Genomic DNA, 7304 nt, shown 5'->3' on the forward strand with positions numbered 1-7304 from the left:
TAACTTGATACAAATCCACACAAACAAACCTGGATTTCAGAGGCATTTAGCTCACCAGTACTACAAACCATGGGTTCTAAATAATTTCAGCAGTGAATTAGGATGTTTCAACCTAAATTTTGATTGTCATCAGAAAAGAACCAGAAGAATCCCAGTGGCAGAGCGAGAGGGGTTTGGGGTGAGTTAGTTGGCTCAGTCAAACCTCTTGGCCAATTACGGTAGAACATTTCTAAGTGAAAAACAATAAAAGGCTGGTAGGCTATTTGTAACACATAATTAAACACCCTTTTTAAAATCAATCCCTGTAGAAAATAACTGGTAATTTAAAATTTTCGCTATTTGTCAAGAACTTTGTGGAAAATATGAAAGAATACAAGTATAGAGAATACCGATGCCTTTAATATATTTTGTTAATATCATACATTAAACAGGATCTAAAGGAATTAACATAAATTGCAAAATATTAATACTAAATTTTTATGATCATAAGTGAACACTAATATCTGTCTAATTGTGTAATCCATGTATCTTAATATAGAACTGACTAAAATATACACAGCAGTTACTTTCTATGACCATTTTTTTGATTCAAATGATGCACTGTTTCAAGAGCTTACAAAGCATGTTCAGGAAGGTTACCACTGAGTCTAATTTCCATTTAGGATCAAATTTTGAGCTATCTCCTTTAAATAGCTTGACCAGATGTTTCAAGGAATAATCACCAACAGAGCTAAATTAGAAAAGTGCCTACAGTTGGAAGTACAAACAACTGTTAGGTACAGACTAGCAGACACTATGCCATAGGCTTTGGAGGGTTCAGCAAAAATCCACACCATCATTAGCTTTAATAGAAATCTTCATTACAAGCATATTTTTCCATTAATTTGCCATTTGTTCCCATCCCTGCAATGCCAAGACTCTAACATAGAAGAAGGTATTTATAGGTCCAAAGACCTAGAAAGGAAGTTTCAGGTGGAATGAAATGATAATAAGGTTTAATATACATTACTTCATATATTACATAATTACTGACCTTTATTGACAAGACCAGGATGTTTTAGGAACGAGTAAACCTCTCATTCCCTAATGTGAAGCCGAGGTTGATATTACAAGTTGACCAGTTTATAAAACTTCATATTCATTGAAACAAAGATCACAAATTGTCTTTTTACAAAATTTTGATCAAGATTTTGGGTTTTTTGCCTCTGAAGAGTAAAAATGAAAATGCTATTTTAAAACCCCAAAATTATCTATCAATATCGAAACAGTTCAACTGCATGAATTACTGTAAATCTCGTGACATCATCTAAACCACTCACAAAGGACCTCTCACAGAAATCATACAATAATTCAAAATATGACGATTAAAAGCCTTTACACAATTATTCCGAACCATCATTCCTCATGCAATGATGTACTAATCACATATTAAGGGCAGTTTCAAACGTGTATCTGAAACAGAGCATTAATTTACAAAATAAAAATTTATTTTTACCTTCAAGGAGATAATATCCTCTTCTTTAATGTAATTATTTCTGATGGTAAATCCCTGAAATTAAAAAATATACTAAGTTTAATCATGAACTTTATTACACATAAAAGAACACTGCAAAGTCAAAAACAGGTGCAAAAAAAGTGCCATTATTATCATATGGATTAGGCTCTGAGAATTCTAATGCAATCTTCTTAGAAGTACTAAGCAAAGTCTGGATAAAATTAGCCCAACATATTTTTTTAATTAGAGTACAGTTTACACCTTATTATTATGTGTACACACTGAATGAAATGTTATTTGATGCAAGATGCAAGTATTTTTAATGGAGTTGTTTAGTTTTGGTAAGTTTTGTTTTACACTAATCAGCTACAACAAGATGCTGAATAAGAACAAGGTAAAAAGATACAGTGATCTATCTCTCTATGCCTTTGTTAATGGGAGTCATAACAGTTATCTGCATGTTATAACAGGTTTACAAATTGACAATGTATACAGAGGGATTGGATGATTCAGAAATGTACTTGTTCTGGATGAATCTTCACTTGTCCTTCCCACAAATGTTTTCTGGCAACAACAGAAACTTTACTAGTCTTAAGACTGGTGAAATTATGAAAACTAATTCTGAAACACTGTTCAAAAATACACTGTTCAAAAATACACTGTTCAAATAATGCATCAAATGACAAGAAAGAGCATGTAAATCATGTTACCAGGTATATCACATAATTACCATACATACTCTGAAGTCAATTCCATTTGTAAACTGCATAGACCCAGAACTGCCACTGCATAATGCACCAGCTGAAATGGGTCTAATTAGTTTGTAAGGAGCAATCAGTAGAACAAACAAAACAGGCTCAGACAAGAGTGTGCAATACACAATTACAGATCAGGGTGTATGATGTTTGCAACTGGATTCAGCTTATAAGCAAATACATACTGAACTGATTCTCAACAAATAAAATATAAACGGACTATACTCAGTAGCAATGATAAAATAAAATTTGACCAATTTAAATGTTTTCCATGATCATACAAGTGTTATAAGACAAGGCAGCAGTACAATAAGGGGCTTTATAGTGAGGGAATACAGTATATGTCACAATTCTTTTTGTACAGTTTTTCTGCCAATAAAAAACTTGTAGCAGAAACAATTTACACAGAAGCAAACACAAATTTTTACAAGACAGTAAAACCCTTGCTCTCAAGGTCACTCAAGGTACATAAATAACAAGTCCTCTTTTGACAGGTGTTCAGATACAGAAATGAGTCATTCACAGAGAGATGTTCTCTATATAAAGAAACATGTCCACAGCACTCAGAATTGTTCCTATATAGTATCCATGTATTTTGTTCCTATACCTTATTCCATGAGCTTGTACACCTAAGTTTATTGCTCTAATGATATTGTCAGTGAACTTAAATCATGTCCCCAATTAGGTTTAAGCAAACATGAACAGGTGCCAAAATGATTTCATCTGTCTGATGAGTCACACTTGTATAAAGTCAAAATAATTATATTTTATACTAAACAAAATAAGTATCTTTTGTCCATATCAGACAGGTATCCCTAATATATACACATAACAAATAAAGGGAATCTTACTGGGGATTCCTGAAGGTTCACTTTAGGGAAAGGTGTCATTTATACATGTCTGCCTCAATAACTCATTGATGGAGTCCATAAACATCAACCAAGGTGTTAGGAAAGGAGGTGATAGAGGAGCTCAATTCAAATCCATAAATTGTTCACATAATTTTAATACAGATCAATCTGATATGCAGTACTCACAAATTCATGTAACAATGAAGCTAGAGTTGCTTTCCTCTTTAAGTACAATATATTTTTACCCATCACAAACAAACACTAACAAAACTAAAGCTTCACTAATGAACTGCCACAGCCAAACCATCAACATATTTGTACTGATCAGTCCACCAAGATACCAATTTTATATATCATTATACACTTTTTTGTTGACATCACAAGGCAATGACTAAGTACAACCCTATATCATTTGTGCTATAAATCTTTCTTTACCAAGTCCAGGAACATAACATCTGGATCAACAACAAAAACAACAAAACAAACCAGAACACACAAAACTCCAGCTTAGCCACTGTGTACCTTTTACTAGGTTCTCAATGAAGCACTTGCTAGCATTGACCAACTCTTTAAATTTTTGAAATACAGGCATATCATATTTTGTATTGACTACACTGAGACCAAAGTAAAAAGGAAAAAAAAATGAAAATAATTTCACTTAGCACAACTTCTTTAACTGGCATTTATTTTTGTACGGTGTTGTCTCAGAATGCATTTCACAACATTTTCATTGATCAATATTTTGCTATGTTATGTTACTTATTGGGAAAATATTTTAATGAAGAAAAAAACTTACAAAATGTATTATATTATTAAAATTCTGTAAAGATCAAGATGACTACTCTGCACACTAGCTACCACACTCAATGATAAAATAAGTGATATATTTTCAGATTTTGATTATCAATTTTTATCACAATTTTTTAATATTGGGTAAACAGTAGTCTATTTTGGATTTTTCAGGAAGATAAGAGATACACACCTGCCTCCACATTATAGCCAGGTACACCTGCTACCAGGGCAGGCTAAATGAGGAATCAGTTTATAGCTGTGTCCTCGATATCAGATTTTTACTATGCTTCATGCCCAATGTATAAGTGAATTCAGAATAAAAATTTTTTTTTACAAATCTGAAGAATTTACATATTCCACACATCAAAATTTATTTGCATAGTTTAAAAATTCTATTCTCAAAATAGATTCTAATGATATTCATTTATCTTAAGTTTTATTAAATTTTACAATTTATTCTAATTTCGACAAAACTAAAAAAGTCTCAACAGAATTTTTTTTCATTTATGGAAACCAAGGAAACTTCCACTGTTAAAAACTCCACTACAATCTGCAGGTGTGCATGATACCTTACTGATGACTTGAAATGTTATTTGTACTTTTTCATGTTAACACCCCATTAATGTAACCATATAACCTTTTCATGCCAATAAACTATCAACTTCAGATGTGACCATTAACAGACTTTCAACACTGACAATTGCAAAACAAACCCTCTGAATGCCATGGTACGTGTCTAATATCTTACAAAGATTTTGCTTAGTAATTAGCTTCAAATCTCATCTAATTAAACAAACTGTCAAAGTGTTTGGAAAAAAATGAGGCACATGGGCATGAAAGGAAAGTGCAAAAATTACCTGCTACTTTAGTGTGGTGATTAAGTGAGTTCACAGAATTTGCAAACAGAGCAAGATTTCACTATCTAGCAATTTTGTAAGGGGAATTTTTAATTATTTAAGGCTGGTGTGTAATAATAATAACATGAACTGACAATAACATGTGGACTAAATATGTTCATTCCATTAAAAACTGTTGTCAACCATCACCCCCAAGGATTCTGTCACAATTAACCAATAAAATGGCATCTAGAGCCATATTTCACTCTTCAAAACAAATGTGTGATAATGAACTTTCACTGAACAAAGTTGCAGTTGTATTAGAACTGCAAGGGGCAGCTGCAAGACATTACCAGGGAATACCAAAACCTACATGTCCACCCTGTGCAAGTAATGTTACTAAAATGCATCTCCATGTTAGGAAGTGTTTGGTTATGGCGTAGTTCTGTGAGGGCATCTATTCCATCATCCGGCTCATCTGCAGTTCTGTGTATGGCAACAAAGAAATTACATAAAACTGCTATTGGAAAAGTACAAATCTTAACTGCTTGAAAAAGAAGGTACATGTATATCCGGAGATGGTATAAAAAACCCAGGTGATTTTATGATGGTTTATTATAATTAACATAAAAGTTCTTATAAAATCTTAATGTTATTTATCTAAATATGATATAGAAACAATGCAATGTTCCAAATATAGCAGAAATATTAAACGTCTAATGGTGTAATGTGTCCCAAGTGATGCTTCTAGAAAAAGTGCTCAAAAAGGCATGTTCAATTAGTCTTTTGAAAAAAACGATGTTCAGGCATTGATAACCAATTAACAGGATTCTTAAATCTCGTTATCTACCAAGTTCTGACCAATATGACTTCATGTATTTCTTTTGCAACCACATGGCATATGTTTGACAACCAACACACAACATGACTGATGTTCTTGTAGAAGCTGATAAAAATAAAAGATAAGTTTGACAAAAAATACTTGAGACTGAGGGACTTGGCTCTTGGAATTTCAAACATGTAAACTTTAAGATAAGCATATTTGACACCAACTTCTGCATCACTGGAGAGACCCCCCCCCCCCAGTCTACATTGTAAGACTGATTAAAGTCAGATCAGAATTATGGCTTCCAGAGTGGTAAAAAACTCAACCAATCAGATGCAAGATCACCTCATTAGTATCCAAGATCCTGATGATACAAACATAAAATCCAAGTTTGGTCAAAATCAGAGTATAAATTCGGCTTCAAGAGTGGTAACAAGCTCAACCAATCAGATGCAAGATCACCTCATTAATATGCATCAAAATCACTCAATATCAGACCATTCAAGATTTTGATCATATAATCTCATGTTTCAAGTATGATCAAAGTTGAACCAAAATAACAGCTTCCAAAGTAGCAGCAAAACTCAGTCAGTCAGATGCCTGATCACCTTATTAATACACGATAAAAAGTATCTGGCTCATTATCAAGCTTATATATGAGTTTTTATTATACAAGCATATATTTCATGTTTGCTCAACAGCAGATCAGAACCACAGGCTCCAGACAGGCAACAAGCTCAGCCAATCAGATGCATGATCACCTCTTTGGATCATGCTCATTCTAGAACTTATGTGAAATTTCAATGATGTAATATTCAAAGCTTGATAAACTGGGTTATAAATATGACCTCTAGGCTGGTAACATGGTCAGTCAATCAGATGCAAGATCACCTCACTAATATGCATGGATCCTGCACATATTTGTTCTCTATCATCTGTAATTTGGATGAAATAAGCTCATATTTCAGGTGTGCTCAGACACTGATCAGAATTATGGTAACCAAAAAGTTAAATGTTAACATTATAAACTGTAATACTAAACAAAAGTTTCAGCTGAATACAGCCAATTGTGAAATATATCACGAACTTCACAGTACAACCTGTCTTGAAAGACCACTGCTCTGAGAAAACTTATGTTGAAAGACCATATTCTCCTTGCACATTTTTATTGATTATATAGTGGTATGACCTGTTATGAAAGAACACCTGTTTTGAGACACCATAATGTTTTGGCAGAAGGGGTGGTCTTTCAAGAGAGGTTCTACAGTACTATGGAATCTCAATGCTGCTGATGTTAACATTGCCACCTGAAAACCATACTTTCATAGAAAGACTTCACTGGACTTTGATACTGAATACAAGATATAGGTTCCATGCCTGACACAGATCATTCTTGGTTTTAATTTTAGGAAGGCTATAAATACACAAATACATTTACAAATTTATCTTTGAGAATGAACATTCCAAGAGAGAAACTTCATATGCTTGAGTTGGGTGTAAAATCAAAATAAAGATAAGGACACTTAAGTTCAGAAAAACCATTATGTGATGCCTGGAAGGAATGGCACTTGTACAAAATTTTCCTTTTGCTAAAAACAGACCATAAAATCACTGTGCCCATCTGCTGCCATATTGTTTTCGGACAAATCACCGCGACGCTTAGTAACACGTAGTATTTCACAACATACAGGCAAAAATAAACTTGTTTTTATTTGCTCTTCCCTCACTATGTAATGTTTTGATGTATTC

Source organism: Sinohyriopsis cumingii, chromosome 15 (assembly GCF_028554795.1).
Source record: "Sinohyriopsis cumingii isolate HCF-2022 chromosome 15, ASM2855479v2, whole genome shotgun sequence".
NCBI classification, from domain to species: Eukaryota; Metazoa; Mollusca; class Bivalvia; order Unionida; family Unionidae; genus Sinohyriopsis; species Sinohyriopsis cumingii.